Consider the following 11,121-nt stretch of genomic DNA (forward strand, 5'->3'; position numbering starts at 1 on the left):
GCAAAAATTTTTGTGCACCGGGCCTCTAGTAAAATAAAATAAAATAAAATAAAAACCCACAGAAGCTCATTTAAGGCATGGTGTTTATCAAGGCCAGGGGGATTATATCAAATTATTAATATTAGCAAAAACTTCCTGGATTAAAAAAAAAATCTTCCTACAGGATGCAGTGTGTGAATTTGCTCTACTGGGAAACATGAGCGCTTCTTCCTCCTTAGGAAAGGTACCTCCTTGGCCGAGCAGAGCACAAGGTGAAGCGTTCATTTGTTCATTCAAAGCTTTACTGAGTGCATTTGTCTTCACAGAGGTTTCTGTGCATGTGAACTCTAATGTATTAGGAGAGACAGCAAAAGACACAAACCATAAAAGAATCTTCTCAGTATCACATTTAAATTTTAGTCATAAAAGTTTCCAATTTTATTCTTTGCATCACCTAATCATTGGTATGAATAACATCCTCTGATTTTTCAGCAAGATCTCCCTCTTCTACTTCATAGCTTTTGAAGCAGTTCTTCAGAACTCTTACCCAAGGAAGTAGATTAACCAAATTATATCAGTGTAGGGTTTACTTCAACCCATTTCCCCCAAATCAGGACGATGAGGGGTCCAAAAATCCTCTCACTGTATTTTTGCAATCCCGTCAACTAAAACACAGGTGTGTTTTCTGCTCCCTTTTAGATAATTTGCAATATTCATAAAGAAGGAATAAAAGCAGGTGTGAAGAGTAGTTTGGCAGCTAACCACACTTTCAATGAACAGGCCCTGTTACTGTTTATCTCTCAGACGGACTTGGAAATTTCCAAGATTATAATGTAATGCCTGCCAGGCCCATTAGAGGGAGCTACAGGGAACCTAAGTTTTCTGACAAATGGTATCTAGATGAGCCACTGACAGAAAATGCAAGTGACCCAAGAGTATGAATGGAGTGCGTAAAATGCCTGGAGCCATCAAGATCTTGACTCCAAAGTGCCAGGAGATCACCATATTCCTGGATGGCCAACAGCCATTTTTGTCCACTATTCTTTGTTAGTGGTTAGGCCCGGGGAGACTATCCGGGCACCCCTTCTCAGGAAAGCAGTGCTGTAAATCGCTCACTAGGATTCAGAGCACCTGGATGCTGACAGTTTCCTGGCAGCTTTGGATGCTTCTCAAACTATGCGAGATGATGCCACCAAGTGCCTGAGATAAGTTATGTAAGTGTGCACAGGAGAAAGCCAGAGTGACATTAGTAGTGGTAATGGGTGGCATTAGTAGTTGAAATCCTGACATACAGGAATGATTATGAATTTCCTCCTATATTGGTAAGTAGTTCTCCTGTGTCAAATGCTAAAATATTTAGAAAACAAAATTTTAAACTAATGCCATTTTTAAGTTTCCATATTTGAAATGATTTAACCAAGGTCTTCTTTCCAAGCGTTGAAATCAGACCTGGTGTTAGAGATGAAATGCTCGCATCATCTTCCAAAGCAATCAGTCTCTACCTTTTACTGGCATTTAAGCAAAAGGTCATCGTCCTAAACAGTACATACACTTTTCCATTAAAAAAACCCCACACAGATTCTTGGTAATAGCCAAGGAATTATATTATTTCAAAATAAATCACACTATCATTTCTCCAAAAATTGTAATAATCTTTACTTTTCTGTTTCTTTGATTTTCTTGAAGGTGAAAGTTGCCTCACTTAAAAGCAAATAACTTGAGAACTAATAAATTGTCTATGGAGTTCTGATTACCACATATGGGTATGCGAAATTATCTCATGAGCTCAGCCAGTGTGGCTCAGTGATTGAGCGTCGACCCATGAACCAAGATGTCACTGGTTCGATTCCTGATGAGGACACATGCCCAAGTTTCAAGCTCAATCCCCAGGAGGGGCATGCAGGAAGCAGCAGATCAATGATCATCGATGTTTCTATGTTTCTCTCTCTCTAAAATCAATAAAAAGTTATTTTTAAAAATTATCTCATTATTTTAGCAGAACTTTAACAAACAGCTTAAAATATTGAGATGATTTAAATAATTGCTTCCTTTTACTCTCTCAAGATAAGTTGTGTTATATTTATATTTAATCCTGCACTATGCACTATGCTAAGTGCTTTACATACACTATCTCTGATTCTCACCAAAACATCACAACAAGGACATTATAATCGGTTTACATTTTATAAACAAAGAATCCAGGGCTTTGAAGGTTAAATGGCCTGCCCAAAGTCACAATTCTAGTAACTTATAGACCCAAAATTCAGTTCTGTCTCAATCTAAAGCCCAAATACAAACCCACACTCTAGCCACACTAACATTTTTGCCACTCGTCACGTAATCACAAACATTACCCTTGAACAATATCTGTCACTAAATTGGAGTCATAGATACTACTAATAACGATACTTCCTTCTCCAAGTTTTGAAATTTTTGTTTTATAGACTTTTTATGGCTTAAAAGATCAAAGTTTGCCACTTATTTTATTACTGCACACTGGGTCTGATCACCTGACTGCCTGAGAAAAGCACTAGGCCACAGGACCAGGAAAGCTGGGCCATGAGCACTCCTGGCCACTATCTGTACGATTCGGGGCAAATCTCCAAGTTCCTCTGTGACGGACATCTCTGATTTACCAATGACATCTATAATCATCCTTGAGATGTTTGCAGCTGTCTTTATGATTTTGATAGCATGCCCAACACTTCACACAACTGCACTCCCAGAAGCCACAATTAGAACATGTATGACTTTTTTGTTGCAGGGCTAACAGAAGTGAAAAATGCGAGAGACCCTTTCTTTGGACGAGGTAAAAAATGGGAGAATTCAGTGGGTTATTTATAAAAATGAAAAATGACACTAAGGCCACAATTTATGGAAAGCAATTCAGATTCTATGAGGTCATAAAATTCCAATCTGAGATCTATGTTTGATTATATTTTCAAACCACATGCAATAGATGATCTTTTAAAGAGCAGGGTCAATACCGGTTTCTGTGATGTCAAGTGATTTGATTCTCTTCTGTTAGGGGCAAACATCTCAGGATAAAATTCCAGAAAGGTTATTTTGGCTTCAAATATTATAATGAACTTTGAAAGACAATGAAACAAAGCCTAAGTTAAATATATATTTCATTTTTAAATATATTTAATATGTGTAAGCACAGAGCACCTGAGAGGAGTTCCTCTTATTAAGTGCCATTCTACAAATATGTTTTCTTGAGAAAGCAACACCAGCAAACAGTTAAATACCATATGCTACAAGTCATGGAAAACAGAGTTTAACTACAGTTCACATAAGACTGAGAGCTCAAAAGAAGGTTATTTTGAAAATGCACCCAAATAAATTTTAAAACAGTTGGGGGCATTTTGTAGTTCAAGCTTACAACTATACGGCAAAATATGCAGTAGATGTTGGCATTTGGGTGACTGGTGGGTGCCAGAAAAACATAAAGAATCAGAGTCTAGGATATATGGAATGAATTTGATTCTTCTGTATTTGAAACAAAATGAGAAACTGAAATAATGGACATAGAAAAAAATCAACAATAACAACTACAAAAAGTAAATACACTCTTTCCAATAGTCAAATCTAAATATATTCACTTTCTCTTTTATAACCCCTCTCTCCCAAAGTGTTTTTCATGTAGTAGGTGCTCAGTAAAGTGTTCATTCAGTAATCCCTATCTTTGCATTTGAAGTGAACCCATTGCATTAGTTAGGACAGAGAGTCTTCTCACCCTACACAGTGGTTCTCAACCTGTGGGTCGCGACCCCTTTGGCAGTCGAACCTCCCTTTCATAGGGGTCGCCTAAGACCATCCTGCATATCAGATATTGACATTACGATTCATAACAGTAGCAACATTACAGTTATGAAGTAGCAACGAAAATAATTTTATGGTTGGGTCACAACATGAGGAACTGTATTTAAAGGGCCAGAAGGTTGAGAACCACTGCGCCTACAGGATTAGTTGGCTAAAAATTGTTCTTGGATTGAGAAAGTGCTTGTAAGACACAAATGTGAACAATACAATATGTATAACTAAACAGTCTTCCATTCAAAATATTCTTTACCTCAGAAGGCCCATAGCTCTAGTCTCTAAAATTTTTAATCATTTTTTTAAAAGGGCTATAAGTTGCAGTACTCTACCAAAGGACAGTTTTAGACAAGAGTCAAAAGAAAGATAAAACAATGTTAAAAAGTAACCATTTGAAGAAAAAAAGAAAGAAATCATAAGTCAAACTATGTCTGCTATTTTTTTAATCTATATTCATCAAAGGCAATATTAAGCAATAAACCTTAACTATACTCAAAACCATTACTTAATGACATGCTAATTCATATCAACTAAAATTCACATGGCAGAATTATAAGAGGGTAGGAAATGGAAAGGTTCATAACATCAATGCTATTTAGAGTTAACAGATTCCACAAAATCCCAGTTATAATATTTCCCTAATAATCTTTATTTTTATAGATACTATTATATTAATATAAGTTTTTTAAAGAAAATATCCCAGTAATAAAACCCCTTTTGATGGAATTCATTCAAATACTTTTGAAGTACAGGAACAGAGAAAACAATTTGCAGTCTAAACCCTTGGATGCACAATAAACTCACTACTACTGCACATACCTGGTCCTCTGAACATCAAAAAACTAAATAAAAAACTAAAACCTCCAAAATTTACAGATTGCAATTAATATACATATTAATTACATCCCTCTTTAATCTCACCCATATTAAACATAAAATATGTACCGAAATTGAAATAATAAACATCCAAACAGGAGAGTTTGATTCGTGGTGTTTCTTCATAATTTAACAGATTACAACAGAAAGCAAAAGTTCAATGTGGAGGACCTGAACTAGACAGTCCATCACCACCTGGTGGTCAGTGCACATCTAACTCCCAGTAGGTTGAACTCCCACCAGTGGGGACAATTTGCATATTAGCCTTTTATGATATAGGGCAGTGATGGCGAACCTTTTGAGCTCGGCATGTCAGCATTTTGAAAAACCCTAACTTAACTCTGGTGCCGTGTCACATATAGAAATTTTTTGATATTTGCAACCATAGTAAAACAAAGATTTATATTTTTGATATTTATTTTATATATTTAAATGCCATTTAACAAAGAAAAATCAACCAAAAAAATGAGTTCGAGTGTCACCTCTGACACACATGTCATAGGTTCGCCATCACTGATATAGGGTATTTGTTTACATAAAATATTCTTGATAACTTACTAAGCCTATGTTAGAAGAATTTGTGAAATTTTGGAAATCACCATACCACCCAGGGCTCCTTATTCCCACCCTTAAATAAGACTTGGAAACCAGTCTGAGTAAAAGTGAACCAATGTTATAGACTTTTGACTCCTTTCATTATAGGAAGTAGACAATAGCCCCCCAAATCTAATCTTAACCATAACAGCCTTAGGACCTTAATGAATTTTCCAGGGATCTTCACCAGCTAAGCCCAGTGAGTATATAAATACATAAATTTGATTTTAGTGAATGAGAGTAATTGAATCTAATCTTCAGCTACATACAGGAAGTCTAACAGCAAGACCCGGCATCAGTCCCATTATTAAGGAGAACAACAAACTACTCCCATTATTAGACTAATTGATATAAAGTCTCCCCCATCATATGGAGTTAAAAGTTGCATGTAACTTTCATTATATTGATTCTACTTTTGCTTTCTCGAGCAACATACAAGTGTGACCACTTTTCTTAAAGGCAACCTTGTAACTAATTGGAGACAGGTGCTTTCGTTCCCCTTTAGTCTTCTCCAGGCCACACGGTCCCACTTCCTCTGTTTCCTACACCATTTCCAGACTTCCAGCACCACAGTTTGTCAATGTCTTTTCTAAAATTATGGTGTCTTGGACAGAACACAATATTCCAACTGTGATCTGGCCAGTGTTAAGTACGTCAAAGATATGACTTCCCATGATGTGGACACTCTATTTCTATTTATACTGCCTTAGGAAGTCTTAAAGAGGTTTTTAGTTTTTTTTTTTCCTTTTTCTTTTAAGCAGCTGCATCATTCAATTGGCTTATATTAAATTTGTAGTCAAGTAAAAGCTCCAGATGTTTTTTAAAAACTAAAAGTTTTCATCTTCAGTTTTCACTTGGAGCCAGCCACCACTTACTTGAGTAACAGGCAGAGAATTCAGATGTGTAGCTGCCTGAGAGAGGGATACATATCTGGGATCCTCCACTCTGATTTTGTAACACAGTCTCTTCTAGTTGGCACTGTCATTGCAAAAAGCTTCATAAAGAGAATTAAGTAGTTTGTCTTTGGGAAAGTCTTTAATATTCAAATATATATTTATGTGTAGTATTGCTTATGTTATATTTAAAATATGCTGGTAACTATTCTGAGTGCTTTAAATAATATAAGGTCATCTTATCTGGATAACATCTCTGTGAAGTAGATATTGTTATTATAAACAATTAACAAATGAAGAAACTGAAATGAAGACAATTTAAGTAACTTGTCCCAAATAGCACAGCCAGTAAGAAGCATTGCCAGGATTCAAAACCAGGGAATCTGGAGCAAGTTTTGGGCTCGTAGTTATTAGATTATGCTGCCTCTTGACCCTAAAATACATGCTTGGTAAAATAGGCACTGTGTCAGCCACTTGGGAAACAAACAAAATAATATATCATCATCATCATACTTCTATGTTTGTCTTAGTTCCATTAAGTAGATAACAGATACATAAATACATAAATAGAACTATTATAAGCATCACAGAAAAAAAAGTCATAGACATTCTGAGGATAACTTCATATTTTTGAGCCCAAAATATGAAGATCACTGATGAAAGGATTATAAAGTTTAATACCTGTAAAGTGATTCAAATAATGCCTGGCCCACCCTGAGTGCTAGCTCTATTTAAATATCTATTTTATAAACATATTTATTCATACAAATATGCATATATGTAAATTCATATTTATCAATCACAAAGTTCCTAGGGCAAGAAAGAACAAACTTTTAATTAAATAGTAATGAAACTTCATTTTAAAGAGTGAAATATTCTCTTAAATATAGAAGAAAAGCACGGTGAAAACTAAAGCAGGCAGGCTATCTGAAACACTGAGTGATGGGGGAAAAAAATCACTCAACTTCTTTAGCATCCATCTTCCAGTGGAAAGAACTTCATTATTTTCATGTATATCAGCAACATGTTTGGGAATTAAAGAAAAAAACCATTCTGAAAAACACCAGACATTACTGGTTACCCAAACCAATTCAGACACTTGATATTTTTGGCAACCCATATATGTTCCTGCTAATCCAAGATTATCTTAAACAAGTTTTTTTGTCAGTTTCTTCCAAATGAGACAAGACTCCATAGACTGTCATTTTAGCCTCAGGCTAAGGGTTACATACCAATAAAACTAGAAGCATCTCATCACTAGAACTTCCTCATTTGGCTTTGAAGCTTGGTTGCTGTGATGCCCAGAGAGAGAGAGAGAGAACAGGACATGACTGCCCAGATGGACAGAATTCAGGAAGGAATTCTACTGTCATTACACCATGGTCCACTGTCTCGAGATGGCTGTGCTTTTGTTGATATTGCTTTTTAAAATTATAATAATTCTTACTATTCATCAAAGCTTATCATTGGCTCTTTGGTTTACTCTACAGTGAATGTCAGTGATGAAAACTTTGCTTACTTTTATGATTTTCCAATAAATAGTTATTCTGACATGCGCATGTGGCAGTTTCAATGTAAATCATTCATAAGACAGCTGGGAAGATTATTCCACACCACCTCCCAAACAATTTTTGTTTTGTATGAATAGGAGCACTGCACTGCTAATTCATCTGTGAATTTATTAGAATTTTCTACTAAAATAAACTCACAAACATATGTTCAAATTCGTAGCTTAGAAAGTTGCCATCATATATACTCCTCTATATCTATTTATATTTATTGAACTAGTTTCCAACTGAAATGGAAACTTGCTATTTAGGAAGAGTAAGTAAAAGGGAAAAGGGGGAGAAAAAGAGGCAGAAAGTGAGAGGTCTACTGTTGTCAATTATCCCCCCCAAATACAAAAGGAACAAGATGCTTTGTGACAGCTCATGTCTCTATTAATTACCACTTTTTTTCTTTCTCATCGCCACCATTACCCATCCTGACAACTAAGAACTGACCACCTTTTTCTCATAGGCATTCAATAGTACAGCAAGAAATAATATGATTACTACAATAGTGTTAAGAATTTCTAGCAAAAAAAAAATTATTTACTTTGGTAAAAATAAGTTTTACTTTGGTAATACCTATTTTCTCAATTCAAAAAAAAATGCAAAAATCAAAAATTTTTAATTAAGCAATTGACACTTTATTTCCCATAATAATTTTAAAATAAAAGTACAATTATCTATACTATGTATATCATCATATTATCTAATCTCCAAATTTCATAGTGACAAGTATTTATACACACTGTACTGGGAAACAGAGAATACTTTTTTTGGTCTCTCCTAGCAGGCTGCCAGTTTCCAAAGCTAAGTCCTGAACCTCTGAACATATATTTAGGAATCAAAATGTTTGCTTTGGGGGGAGGGAAAATTAAAGAAGTTTCATTTTTGCTTCAAAGAGCTTTCCCAAGGAGTGGTGACTCATTTCCATTACATATCATCATAATGAACACTGTTCTCCTGGCTTTCATAATAGTGTGAATTCAAGGTCATATGTGTAACATGTACTTACCTGAAATCCAGCATATTCATTTGGGTATATATGGGGTGTCTCTCGTGTTCTTATTCTGATATGAAAGGTATTAGCACTATGGTTTCAAGAACAATTTTTTAAATCATAAATACAATTTATGTGTGATTTGAGTCTGGGCTAATTTCTAAGAAACCATTCAGCAATAATGGTCTCACCTAAATACCCTGTGAAGCTGCAATTAATTAAGGGATTGCTGATTCTAAGAACTAGGCAACCAACAAGGGCATGAGGGGAAAATTATAAGTCTGGATGCCAAGTTCTGAGCAAATATCAACAATCCCCTTTTCACTTTTGTAATATATATATATGGAAACTAGAGGGAGAGGATAATAAGAATTATATAAATAATGTTAAATAAAAAGTATATACAGCCTGGCCAGTGTGGCTTAGTGGTTGAGTATCAACCTATGAACCAGAAAGTCACAGCTAGATTCCAGGTCAGGGCACATGCCTAGGTTGTGGGCTTGATCCCCAGTTAGGGGACATGCAAGAGGCAGCTAATCAATGATTCTCTCTCATCATTGATGTTTCTATCTCCCCTCCCTCTCCCTTCCTCTCAGAAATATATAGTTGTTGTTAAATTTGCCTCTAGTTCAATAAGATGCTTGTAAGGCAGACTAATTATATTGCTGATATTCAGAACTTCTAGACAGCAAAGAATGAATCAACTTCCCTGGTTTAAACTTGTCTTAAAACATATTATTTTGTTAACTTGAACATCTATGATATGCCTTGAAAACGTACAGCAGAAAGCAAAATCACAGAGAAAGCAAGAAACTTCACCAATATATCTAATCTAGACAGATGTTTGCTTGTAGTTTTTGGCATCCAAAATCTTTCTTCCACACATTGCAAAGATGCCGGTTTTGTAAGCACAGCCCTGGCAGTAATTAGTACCGGGTTGGTGCACAGAATTTTTACAAATTCTGCAAGTGGAGATTTCTTCTTTTCATATGGATCGAATCTTGCTTTCTTTGAGATCAAAGCTTTATTTTTCATTCAGCTTTCTTCCACCACTTTCTGTGGTATGTATCCCTTGCACCATCTTCCCATGTATCTTGGGTGATAACAGTACCAAATCTCCTGTCACATTTTTCACACACCACCTTCTGCAATGGGTCCCTTAGCCGCAGTAGCAGCAGCAGCAGCAGCAGCAGCAGCAGCTTGAAAACGAATCTCCTTTCACATTTTTCACACACCATCCTTCTGCAATGGGTCCCTTAACCGCAGTAGCAGCAGCAGCAGCAGCAGCAGCAGCAGCAGCTTGAAAACATCCAAAACCCCCCAATACCTTCTACTTGTAGTTTGCATCATCTCTCACCAACTTCAACCTCCCTGGAAGATGCTGCTACTTCTTCACCCTGACACTAAACACAAGAACTGCACCCACACCCTAGTTCTCACTCAGTTACATGTACTGCTAATCTTTCCACATCTTTAGCACCCAAGTGAATGAAAACCCCACCTTCTACCCCTACCTTTACCACCACTAGCCTTACCTGGGAAAGTGAGTTCCGGCAGAAGTACTCATTATCGCAGCCAGAGGGCCCTGCAAACCACCAGGAGGCCTCAAGAGGAATTAGAGCTCTTGTTGGGCCCTTGTTACAAAGGGAATCAAACTTTCAGGAGACACAAAACGTAAGTGGCAGAGCAAAACACAGATCAGCCACTCACCAGGGCTAAAACCTCATGCATGAGAGTCTACTTAACCTTTATAATTATTTCTAAACCAGAATTAATGATTCTGAAAGTCTGTTTTTGAAGGAACACCTTTGTTTGTCCAGGTGCACGAAGCTGTTTCCCTATGCCACAGAAAAACAAGTTCAAGGCACTAGGAAAAGTGTGCACTTAAAACGATCGCTTTAATCTCAGCTGTACGTGCACTATGAAACATTTCAGGATTATCTCAAGGAAGAAGTCAACCAAGGCAGATATGAGTGTGTGAGTGCATATATATGAGTGTGTACAATGTGTCTGTGAGAGGGAGAGAGGGAGAGAATGGGGAAAAACGGAGTTCCTAACAAAGAAATTGCCATTATTTTTTATAACATTCAGATCTATGACAATACATGCTGGAAGCCAATTCCAGCATGACAGCAGGGCTGAATCTGGAGTGGCTAAAGGCATTTATTTCCCCAAACCTGAAAAGGGATGGATTGCTTGCTGCCAGACAGCTCAGGGCATCTTAATCTACATATTATTGCCTCCTACTGGCCAAACACCTGAACAGCCATAGGCAAATTCCCCCATTCTGACAATGCTTGTGTATATGGAAACCTTACCCTTTGAAGTGTATATCTCCACCTTGCCTCAGGACAATTTGTGTTAATAAAAAGCATGGGGTCCTGAGCAGAGGAGATCTTAGTTTCTTAAGCTA

The 11,121-nt window shown here is 36.6% G+C and overlaps 1 pseudogene; it reads right to left on the reverse strand.

Annotated features, from left to right (window-relative positions):
- Positions 1–9,540: 9,540 nt before the first annotated feature.
- On the reverse strand, positions 9,541–9,946 carry LOC102259404 (annotated as a pseudogene).
- Between the last annotated feature and the right edge of the window lie 1,175 nt (positions 9,947–11,121).

This window comes from Myotis brandtii, unplaced genomic scaffold (genome assembly GCF_000412655.1).
Source record: "Myotis brandtii unplaced genomic scaffold, ASM41265v1 scaffold237, whole genome shotgun sequence".
NCBI classification, from domain to species: domain Eukaryota; kingdom Metazoa; phylum Chordata; class Mammalia; order Chiroptera; family Vespertilionidae; genus Myotis; species Myotis brandtii.